Genomic DNA, 12,754 nt, shown 5'->3' with positions numbered 1-12,754 from the left:
TCAGCTTTGCCATCACAGGAAAAAATTACATCTTAAAATATATTGAAATAGAAAACCAGTTTTCAAGTGTAATGTTATTTCATGATATTCCTGTTTTTATTGATAAAAAAAAAAAAAAAAAAAAATGTAATCAAATAAATGTAGCCTTGGTGAGCATAAGAGACTTCTTAAATATATAAAAAATATTGTATGGATCTTGTATAAGTATAGATCCATAACAATTATAAAGATTATATAGGCCTACAGTTTATTACATTTTTTTAATTTATATAATTTTAAACTTACTTTGACAAATGCAATGGTAAAAACGGTGCACAGAGATAAATAAAAAAATAAAAAAAGTAGTTCATATTATAATATTTATTCTCCTAAGTGCATTTTCTAATTACTTCCCAGGTGTTACATGCATTACCTGACAAATAGTCTCTTTAATCAGAACATAGAACAAGACCTACTTGTTTGAGTGTGTCTTTATCAAAGTTAGCAATGTGAACGGGAACTGGATCAAGCCTCTAATGAGGAACCGTGTTTGTTTGCGCCGTCGAGTGCCAATTGTTCATCATCCATCCCCACCATGTCTTCACCTGCAGTTTCTCCTGCCATTACAGGCCATTAATCTTCAGCAGGAGGTGCAGTGATCTCGAGCTAAATATAGCTGTGTGTCTGTGGGTTTGTGCAGAGTTGCTGAATGAGTGATCATTGGTTCGAGGATTATTCCTCTGAAAGCTACGCTTCTTTTCCTCTTGTTCGGCCCATGGATCAGGCATCTGTGTAGGGGACTCCTTATTTCCATCTATCTAATTATTTTGTATGTATTTAAAAATGTTTCTATGTTTATCTGTGATGCTGTCACGTTCATCTGCCTTCACCTGTGTGTGTGCACTACACTCCCCAGAATCCTCCGTGGCGCACACCTGCACTCACTCTCTCATCATCAATCATCAGCATCACCTGCACTCCCTCATCAGTCTCACCCTTTATTTTCAGCACTCACCCTTCAGTCATTGTCTGGTCTCGTTGATTCATGACACTCAGACCTTCTACATTACCTATCTGCATACTCACCGTCGATCCCGATCTTCTTCAGCCTGTCTTCATTCCGTCTTCAGAGAAACTTCATCATCTTCATCTGCAAAAGAGAGATAGACTTGGTTATCATTCAGTTAAGCTTCATCTGATTATCTACTTCCTGTTTACTCACCTTTCATGCTGTGTCCAATCCATTCTGCTATTAAAATATCAAACCTACCATCTTGTCTGCTTCGTGTGTGCAAACCTGACAGATGCAGTTTGAGCTGAATCTTATCTATGAAAGGTAATTTTTTAATAATGGGTATTTACGATGAAAAAAATACTTGTAAGCTTTCTTATTTTAAATATATATTATTGTTTCTATGAATATGTATATATGTATGCATGTTTTTATTTAGTTAGTTAGCTAGCTTTAGTTATTTATTTAGCAAAAATGTTTTTGTTTACCTGTCTTGCACATTGAGCTGAATAATATCTACACTGTACAAAATGATCGTGATTTTAACGGTAAAAGACCGTAAAAAATGCTACAGTGTTAAAACTGTTAATTGGTTAACAGAATGTTTCTGTACTATATATTGGGAATAACAGTGATGGATCTAAACGTACATTTAATGTTATTTTACAGTAAAATACCGTTAAATTTACAGTTTTTGGAATTGAAAAAGAACAAGTCATTGTATAAATCCCACAATTCCCTGCGTGACACTTCACATTTTATGTATTTTGTTGAAATTACTGTTTCTTCATTTTTTCTTCTTTTTTTTTAATCAGTTATGTACATTAGGGTTTTATGTTACATGTAATGTTGTTAAATTAATGTTTATTGCATTTGTAACATTTCATGTGTGTTATCATGATGGTGTTTGTGTGAATGACACTGTGCAGCTTCTATATATTACTACAAACTTTCTTGTGGAAAAGCTGCTTGTGATGAGCTTTGATTCATGTGTCTCTCATCAACACTGTGATTGGTGGTTGTCAGTGTATTACAATGGTACAAAACAGATATTAGTACTTCAATAGGTTGGTAAATTAATATATCAGATAATGAAATATGTTTGTTTTTTTTACTGTAAATTTAAGTTAAGTCTGTAAAACCTAAAATGTTGCTACCGTATTTTTTACGGTAGATTTCTGGCAACCACAGCTGCCAGTTTTTTACCGCAAATGTTACAGATTTTTTATTTATTTATTTATTTTATATATTTTTTTACAGTGTATGAAATGTACAAATAAAATGTTCTTAATTTTTTTTATTTATTATTATGTCCTTAACTTTTTCATCCATCCATTCTTTTGCACACAGACAATGTAAAGCTAATGGAAGGGCTTTCGGATGTCAGAGGGTTTTAACCTGCCTGCTTTCAGTCACCGGGGAGCTGATTCTTATATTAATACAAAGCCGATTAAGTCTCCAGCACTGGCCCTTCACGTAAAATACCTGCCTGGATTCAATGGCACCCTGATGTGATAGTATTACAGATATATGCTTGCTGACCAGACCATTGCTGTCTCTTTCTGTCTCATTCTCTGTCTTCTGTCAAGGTCAGGCCTGTAGCTTGACACCTCTGCAGATCTTCCCGTCATCCACATGCAGCAGTGGGCCATATTACAGCAGCTAACATTATATGCTGCAGAAAAATCTATTTTTATGACAAAATCAAGGCACTATAGTTATCATAGGGACAGATCTGCATACATTACTGAACAAATTGGCAAATATGTGCATATAACAGATGACAATCTCATTCAAAGCATTTAGTTTTGGCATGTGGAAAATGTAAATGCCAAATGTGACACTGTGATCCAGCGAAAATAGCTCTGGTGTTATGGAGTGAATCATTTAGTGAAAGCCAACATCTGAGAGGTGAACTGGATATATATATATACACACACTCCTGGGCAAAATGGCTAAACACTAAGATTTTAATTATTGGTCAGGAAATTAGCAAAATGTAAGAAAATGCATTACTTGAAAAGCCATTGCTCTCTCAGAAAAACATCAAAGACAGAATGAAGGTTCTGGCAGAATATGGGAAGTTGTGTGTGGAGTGATGAATCAATGAAACACGAGTTGCATGGTGATGTTACAGAGCGGTGCCTTCGAAAATCTAGTGAGAAATATAATAATAAATGCATTTCTACTACCGTAAAGCATGGAGGAAGAGTGTAATTTTGTGGGGAGCCTTTTTAGATGCTGCTATCGGTGAGCTACTTCACTGTGAAAAGTCATTTCATGCTTTGGACTACCGGAGAATATTGCAGAATAGCTTGCTTCCCACAAATGTAAAGTTGTTCTAAAGAGGAATGATCAGATGTTATTTTTCAACAAGCCAATGCTCCTGCCCAAACTGCAGAGACATCAGTCCATCAGGCTCATGTTTTGGCCCGGTCAGAGTCCAGATTTCAACCCTAATGAATATCTGGCTTCATATTAAACTCAAACTAACTGGGAGACATTTTTCATCTGCTCATGAACTGTTTGAAGCCATCAACATTGAGTAGAACACTGACTCTTCTTCCTGTAAAAAGCTGTCTGCAAGTTGGTGAAGGCTATTCTGTGCTACGTTAGTTTATCTACAGCAATTTTTGCTAATTTCCTGACCAGTGATTTATGTGTTAAAGGGTTAGTTCACCCAATAGTCAATAATTACTCACCCTCATGTCGTTCCAAACCCGTAAGACCTTCATTCATCTTCGGAACACAAATTAGGATATTTTTGATGAAATCTGAGAGCTTTCTGACCCCTCCATAGACTGCAAAGTTATTACCACTTTCAAGACCCAGAAAGGTAGTAAAGACATTGTTAAGATAGTGTGTTATGAAGCGACGAGAATACTTTTTGCAGAACAAGGCCGATACCGATACTTTCATTTTTGGTACTTGCCGATACAGATACCGTTATTTTCACTGCATTTGTCATTTTTAACTATATTAGATAGAGAAATCTAAAGAATATTAATCATATTCATTGATTTAATTTGTTTAGCAAATACAAATTTCTTTCAGTTATTTTCATACTTAATTATGCCTGTTAATATGTGTTGTACAAGCCTCTGTTGCTTTGACAGTTCATTATACTGCTCTATCATATTTTATCTTTTATTTAATAGCACAGCGCATATTTAAATTTGGGGCTCAATGCTAAGGATTTTTTCTACTGGTCCAGTTGGGTCAGTGGTTCATGTTATGTTAGGTACCAGTGAAATATCACAATTCTAACTTACAATTTTCAGGTACAGAATTTAAAATGTGAAATAATACTCCATAGTAATTCACTGTATAATATAGTTATTCATTCTTGTAGGATCCCGAGGAACTCAGGGCTATATAATGTCCCGTCCCTGATGACTACAATAGCTAGTAATATTTTAAAGTATTTTGAAAATGGCTGCCCTTGTATTCTCGACATTGTACACACTGTTTATCAATGACCTATTTTTTTTGTAAGACAGGACACAGGCTACTCATAAAGTTCAATATTTAAGGGTGATTTGAGGTATAAACCACATAAGAAAGCATCTCTTTCCAAAATACACTCACTTGCTAGTAGGACTTTCTTTCACAGTTCATTAACCTACTTTCATATGCACATCCATTCAGAAAAGCAATCTCAGGCCAAGATGAGAGAAAGAAAGGCGATTTCTATGAAGGCCTGCACTCAGTCTGAAGGCTGGTGATTATGTACAGAGTCGACACTCTCATCTCTGTGCTTCAGTGCAGCCGAATAACAGTCTGGAATCAGATGTTTTTATTTGAAACAAGTCTGTGCCCTTCAGAAGATAAGAATTGCCTTTTCTTTCTTAGACTTTTAGTTCACTAGTACTCATGTGAATAGAAGATTAAGCTTGGATGTGGGAGCACAACATTTTGCAGACGTTTGTTGTAAAGTTAACATTCACAGACGTCTCGTCTCAAATCTCATTCACTGGAATCAGGTAAGGGTTCTCAGAATGTTCTGACAAGGTTCTCTCAAAGTTATGAACAAACTTTCTTCCAGTAAGATTAATGGACTAGTAGCACAACTACCTCCACGTTCTTCTTATTACTACTCGGGAGTTTCCAGTAACAGAGTTTAGTGCACCTACATAGAGACAGTTACTCATAAGAATGCAGATTCCTAGGGGTTGAACGACTTCAGATTTAAGTCAACATTTACGTGGTTAAAATCGAGTCTACGTCGACTAGTCGCTGATGACGTCATTAATGAACAAATAAGCCTGAACCTCCGGCTGAGACTCAAACACGAGCTGCCTTGTGAACATCTATAGCATATGACACAACCTAACCGGAAATAAAAGAGTTGTACTATTTCAAAACAGAAGTGCGTCACGAAGCTCAGTGCATGTACTGTAGTCCATAGAATGTTTGTTTAAAGCAATCTGGTCTGTAATGTTCTGAAAATGTTATTTATACATTGTTATGGAATGTTTTTACCTTGTTCACAGAGTTTTTCAAAACAGCGCCACACTTTTGTGCAACAGCAGCGGCTCAGGTAAGCTAAGATCTAATTGGATGGCTCATTTCATCGCAGGGGGACGGGGAAAAAAAAAATAATGGAATGGAATGTCCCCTTAACTTTTTTTACAACATTTAAATAACTGAACATTTTGAACGTTCAGAGAACATTCATTTTCGTAACTTAATGGGAACACTAGCAAAATGTTTTCAAAACATATTTTTTGTTAGCTGGGGGCACAGACACTCCCCAAAATTTGTAGCTGAATGTGATTTGCCAATCTCACAGGAGTTCTGCATTATGCCGAGAATGCCAGAATGACGCCAGCATCTCTGCAATGCAGAAAATGCATTTGAGCACAGCACACATCTGGACATGTGCCCGGTCATGTTGTCTTCTCCATCATTTGATCATCACTTGATAAATGACTCCCGCCATGATCACTAGCAAATGCATCCATTTGAACTAAAATCATGTTTACGGCCTGCTTTCCATGTGCTTAAACAGCATGACAATAATCGCACCTGGACAAAAGCGATGAGCTTTCTGAGTAAGGCACATTTTATAATGAGCCTAATTTACATCTGAGGCCTTCACACTAAAGAATGACTGTGACTTAAATATAGAGCAGCACTATTTCGGGGCCTTTAGTGCCTGATAAATTTAAATTACAGGAGGTTAGTAAACAAGACAAGAAGTTTTTTGTGCTGAGTGCAACTGTTTCATTAACACATTAAGGTTTTCATGTGTGCAATTAAAGATTTTGATGACTTGGACCTGGAAATGTAGTTTGTACATCTACACAGACAAAAAGCAATCTGTTTATAAAGCATTTAAGTGAAAGCAAGTAAACCAAATCAGCTGTATTGATTATATTTAATTTCTTAGTGTTAGTCGGAACATCTAGGGAAATAAGGAAATTATTTAATGTGTTCCAGATCAATATGTTAATTATATGCTGTTTGGCATTCTATTAGGCGGCTATCAGCAGAGTTATGTAATGCACTCTAGACTCCTCTAAATGACTGACCTTTCCTTTATGTCATTTATTGATCTCTTTAGCTTCACAATGGTCAACGATCACATTTTCTGCTGATTCCTTTCCATCTCCCACTTATGGTGTACCAATGTGTTTTTGGTTAAAGAGCCTCAATCAAGAAGTGTATGTTAACCCCAGCATTGTCCCTGCATTCACAGAGCACATAAAGCAATGCAGCACACAATATGAGCTATAGAAAGAAAATACTATTGACAAAGAATGAGAAGATTCAATTGGCAGCTAAGAGACCTTTGACGGAAGTCATTGATTGATCGACTCCAGCCTTTCCTGGCCTTGCGATCACATATCTGACCATGGTTGTGGTACTAAGGCTTTAAGTGAGCAGGAATACGACGCTGTTGGAAACACGACTCTTCAATGGCACAACACGAACAAACTGAACACAATACCTCTGCGTCTAACATGGCCCAGATTACAGCAGGATCTTTAGAGATTAAATCATGTCTGCTAAAGGGCTGTGAGCAGAATGCACTAGATAAATCACAGAGAATATGATCCTGGAAAGGCACACTCAAGGACAGTGGCCACTTTATTCTGTGCATATCATTTTGTTTTAATGGTAGGCAGCAAAGTGTTTAAATTGTTTGCGTTTTAATAGCGTCTGTGTTGGAAGGGAAGATGAGCTGGAATGAATATTAGAGTGGTCTATTTTACAGCCCGCTCCTCGGGGGATATCCTCAGCCCAGTGTTATTTGTCACGCTCCGTATGGGAGTTAGGGACTTTAAAATATGGAGCCAACTTAATATGGGAGGGTTTATCCGTCGGCTGAAATGTAATCATAGCTGCGCATGTCGCATCATGTAATTCACAGGTGCAAGCAGTATCATCCCAAACCTCATCAAACAAACAACTTTGTAATATTGATCATTAAAAAAAATCTATACAACTATTATAATGCTGCTATCTATGCATTAAATGGTTATTACTTTCCAGCCAAGAATCGAGTATTCAGACAGACCATGGTATATTATAACTGTTTAAAAAAAAAAGAAAAAAAAAAAGGTAAAGAACAATATATATATTATGTATTCATAAACATTAAGGTAAAGTGAAATTTATGATCATACATTGGAGACTTCAAAGCTACAATGTTTACATGTGGGCCATGGTGAAAGCATGATTAGACTGAGTGCAAATGTGCAAACTTCATGCATTAAACATACAGTGCCTTTCTTAAAAAGCTTTTAAAACATTTCCAGATTATGCTGTGTAAAGAGCAATTACGTAACACTTAGCATTAGAGACACCATACTGATATACAAACTGCAATATGAATACTGAAAGGAGATTATTGCAAGAGTCATTTTAATGGAGCCCATAATTTCATTAAAATACAGTACAGCTTCTTCTAATTCTTCTAAGATGATAGTGTAGCAAACCTAAGTGCAGTTAATTTACAGTGAAAAAAAACAATAAACTATAAACAAGAACTTGGCGTTAATCGGACCTTGCACATAGAACAGCAACTTACTTCAATACAGGAAAACTAGACAAGGCAAACAAGGCTTAAATCCATGATTCAGGGGAACACATGACTATGACAACCAATAAGAACACGACACATGAAACACATGACCAGATCACATGAGGGGAAATGGGAATCACATGACATGAATGAACCAAAATAGTATACATATAAATTTTATTCTATAAAGAGCCTAGAGTTAAGATAATGAACTATATTGCTATTGCATAGCATAATTATTTACTGTCATTATTATAGATATAATTTTTTCAAAGTTGTAATATTTTGATGCTTTAATTAGTGAGACAGTCAAAGGAGTTTTCTACTTTTTTCAGCAGTTGTACATCTAATGTTTAAGAAAATAAAGGTCATTATTCATATCTGGGCACATATGTAACAGTGAATTGGAAGAGGCTGTATTCTATTTGAAAGGCCAGTTGGTGCTTATTTGCTTACATTTGAGAGAATCTGTGACTCAAACTCAAACTTATCAATTATAAAATGTGATGTCTTGTTGATTGACAATGTATATACAGAAATAGGCTTTTTTCTTTTTAATGTTAAATTCTGAATGATTGGTGTTCATTTGTCATGTTGTTGAGATTTGTTGCTTGGTTGTCGCAAACAGCCTACAGTCTGGATAAAGAACTATATTACTTGGCAGATGAAATGTTTATTCGTTTATTTACTAGAAGCTGGTAATATGCCTGTCACGGTATAGAGAGAAGCAGACTGGTGAGTTATACAAAAACAGAACAGAGGCACGGAGTGGGAACAGCAGAGATGACTGGTGAGTATTGATGTAGAAGAATTGGTACTGGATGTAGAACTTAGCTGGCTGCTAATCTTGGTTTCTTGTTTGTAGAAGAGGACCGTGGATATAGCGGGCAGATGGCTGGAGACAGAAGACAGATGACGGAAGACAAGATGCGGGTGATCAGCGATTAAGTACAAGGAGGTATCTTTGAGGTAAGTAGCACAGGCAAGTAGTTGAGTAGAGTCTGTGTATTCACGTAAAGATGAGACCAGACAAAGAAGTGAAGGGGAAGTGTCTCTTTATAGTGAGCGTGGTTGATGATGTGCAGGTGCGGTGAATTAGAACTCCGGGGAGAGTGAACGAGTCGGCGGAGCATGCTGATCTGGAGACTCTGTGACAGTACCCCCTCCTCCACGGGCGGCTCCTGGCGGCTGGATGGGACGATGAAGACGAGGTCTACCTCGACCCCTGGGAGCTGGTCGATCTGGGTGTTCTGAGTGATATTGTGTGAGGAGTGTAGGGTCGAGGATATCATGAGGTGTGACCCAGGAATGTTCCTCGGGACCGCAATCCTCCCAGTCGATGAGGTATTTCAGTCTGGGGCCCCGTCGTCATGAGTCCAGGATAGCTCGAACCCGTTAGATAGACTCCTCTTCACCGATGTTGGGAGGAGGAAGTACTTCGTCGTCACTAGGGATGTCCTGAGCCAATCCACGATACTGGCCCAGAACACTAGATCGGATATCGGAGAGGAGAAAAAAAATATGATCCGATACCTATGATCTGATACCTATTAGGGGTGGAACGGTGAATGTACGTTCGGTACGTGCGTCACGGTTCGGTGCATGGATTTACACGGAGAATACACGGTAAAAAAATAAATAAAACTCGCGTGCACATTAATTAATGTAATGCGGAACTACTGTTAGATACGCGCATAGACATATGCGGGTTCTTTAGGGAAACCTAACGCTCCAACGCTCTAACCTACAACTGTCACCCAACCAAAATCACACACACACGCTGTTTAAAAGCAAAAATTATCTCATCTTTTGGACATTCATCATATTGCATTGGTTTTCATTTCTTGTCCTAAAACAGAGCACTAATCTGTTTATTTTGAAGTTACACATTCTACATTGATTAAAAAAGAAAATCAAATGTGTTTTTAATGGTAGTATTATTTTATACAGAAATAAATGTATAATTCAGATGAGAATAACTTTAAAGTTAATTAAAATTTTAAGGAAACAAATTATTGATCTGAAATATAGCAAATTAATTTTAAATTCATTCAGGTACAATTACCAAACATATCTCAAGGTCTTTTGAATAAAGGGTGGCAGTCTTTCATTATCAACTGTTGTTGTGGACTATATACTGGAGAAGTATTTGTTCTCCATTTGAGTGAGATGTTTTTATGTGGCTAATTGAGCAAAGTGCTTCCATATATTTTATTATTAGTAGTATTAGTTCAAGAATAAAATAAAAATATCGGATTGATATCGGTATCGGCAAATAGCCAAAGCTGCGGCATCAGTATCGTATCGGAAGTGAAAATGTGGTATCGGGACATCCCTAGTCGTCACCAGATTCTGTGGGAGGAGAGAATACAGGTTCAGAGTGAGGTTTGAGAAGTGATAAGTGGAAGGATGGTGAAATTCTGTAGTGTGGTGGAAGGTTTAGCCTGTAGGTGACTTCGTTGAGCTGCCTCTGCACTGTGAATGGACCTATGTACCGGGGACTCAGCTTACGGCAGGGCAGGCGGAGACGGATGTCAAGAGCCATACTTTCTGGCCTGGTTGGTAGCGAGGGGTAGGTGTTCTACGGTTATCCACCTGTCTCTTGTGTCTCCGCACTGCCTGTTGGAGATGCACATGAGCTGAGTCCCATACCCTCTCCCTCTGCTCGAACCAGTGGTTGACAGCTGGAACCTCTGAGGACTCACCCGACCAGGGGAACAGAGGAGGCTGGTACCCCAGGATGCATTGGAACGGGGTGAGCCCTGTGATGGATTGACGAAGGGAGTTTTGGGCATACTCATACATACAATTCCACAGGAGGAATTGGCTCCAGCTGTCCTGGTTCTGGTGGCAGTAGGACCTCAGGTATCTCCCAATCTCCTGGATCTTCCGCTCAGTCTGGCCATTAGTTTGAGGATGGTAACCGGAGGAGAGGCTTACGGATACTCCGAGGAGTTTGAAGAATGCTTGCCAGACTCTTGAGATGAATTGGGGACCTCGGTCCAATACAATGTCTTCGGGGATGCCGAAGTGATGGAAGACATTCTAGAAATAATGCCTTGGCCGCTTCGAAGGCTGTTGGCAATCCTTTTAGGGGAATCAGCTTGCAGGCCTTTGAGAAGCGATCCACGATGACGAAGACACAAATGTGGTTGTTTGAAGCTGGTAGATCTGTCATGAAGTCAATACCCAGATGCGACCATGGCCAACGAGGAATGGGAAGAGGGACCAGTTTACCTTCTGGGAGTCTTCGAGGAGTGTTGGTAATGGCACAGACTGAGCAACCCTTGACGTACCGGGAGATATCCTGAGGCTTGGTGAGCCACCAGTAGCGTTGACGTAGGAGCGTGAGGGTACGTCGGCTACCTGGGTGTCCAGAGCCCAGAGATGTATGAGCTGAGTCCAGAAGGGCCAAACGGTGGGTGGGTGTAACGTAGAGGAGCCCTTCTGGACCTCCCGGCGGAGCAGGGTTGGAGCGATTGGCTTGGTAGATTTGTTCATCGATGGCCCATCTTATGGGGCTGACGATCATGGTTGGAGGGAGAATGGGTTCAGGAGTAGAGTCATCAGGAACAGGTTGGTGAAGACGTGATAAGGCATCTGCCTTACAGTTTGTATCCCCAGGTCGATACGAGACGTTGAAGTTGAACCTGGTGAAGAATAAAGCCCACCGGGCTTGGCGTGGGTTCAATCTTTTAGCTTCTCGTAGGTATTCAAGGTTACGATGGTCTGTGATAACTTCAAACTTGTGATGCGCTCCCTCCAGCCAATGTCTCCACTCTTCAAGAGCCAGCTTGATGGCGAGCAACTCTCGATTACCAATGTCGTAGTTCTGCTCTGCCGGGGAAAGCTTCTTAGAGTAGAAGACACATGGATGGAGTCTAGGAGGATCACCCTGCCGCTGGGAGAGGACCGCTCCAAACCCGGTAGATGAGGCATCCACTTCGACGATGAACAGAAGATCTGGGTTAGGGTGGACCATGATCGGAGCGGTTTGGAAGGCTTGTTTGAGCTGTTGGAAGGATTCAGATGCTGCAGGGGTTAAGGACAGAGACTTGGGCTGGCCTTTTAGAGCGGAGGTCAGAGGAGAACTGAGGAGGCTGTAGTTGTGGATGAATCATCGGTAGAAGTTGGCAAACCCGAGAAAATGTTGGAGTTTGTTTATGGTAGTGGGTTGTGGCCAGTTCTGGATGGTATCCACTTCCTCTGGTCCATCTGGATGCCATGTTGGTCGATGATGTACCCTAGGAAGTGGACGGAGGTTGTGTGGAACTCGCATTTCTCAAGCTTGAGGTAGAGGTGATGATGGCGGAGCTTTTCAAGGACCTGCGTCACGTGGAGGCAATGTTCGGCCAGGTTCCGGGAGTAGATGAGGACATCATCTATGTAAACCATGACGAATCGGTGAAGGAACTCCCAGAACACCTCATTCATATACCCTTGGAACACTGCAGGTGAGTTGGACAGGCCGTACGGCATGACTCGGTATTCATAGTGACCTGAAGGGGTAATGAAGGCAATCTTCCAAATGTGAGCTCCCCTTAGCTGTTCCAGAGCTGCAGGGACCAGAGGAAGTGGATAGCTGAACTTGACTGTTTGGGAGTTGAGGTGACGGTAGTCAATGCACGGCCTCAAGCCTCCGTCCTTTTTGGAAACAAAAAAGATGCTTGAAGCGGCAGGGGACGTAGAAGGACGAATGAATTGTTGTTGGAGTGCCTCCTGGATGTACTCCT

This window comes from Abramis brama (assembly GCF_963993115.1).
Source record: "Abramis brama genome assembly, chromosome: 21".
NCBI classification, from domain to species: domain Eukaryota; kingdom Metazoa; phylum Chordata; class Actinopteri; order Cypriniformes; family Leuciscidae; genus Abramis; species Abramis brama.
Note: the sequence above shows the minus strand (reverse complement) of the source record.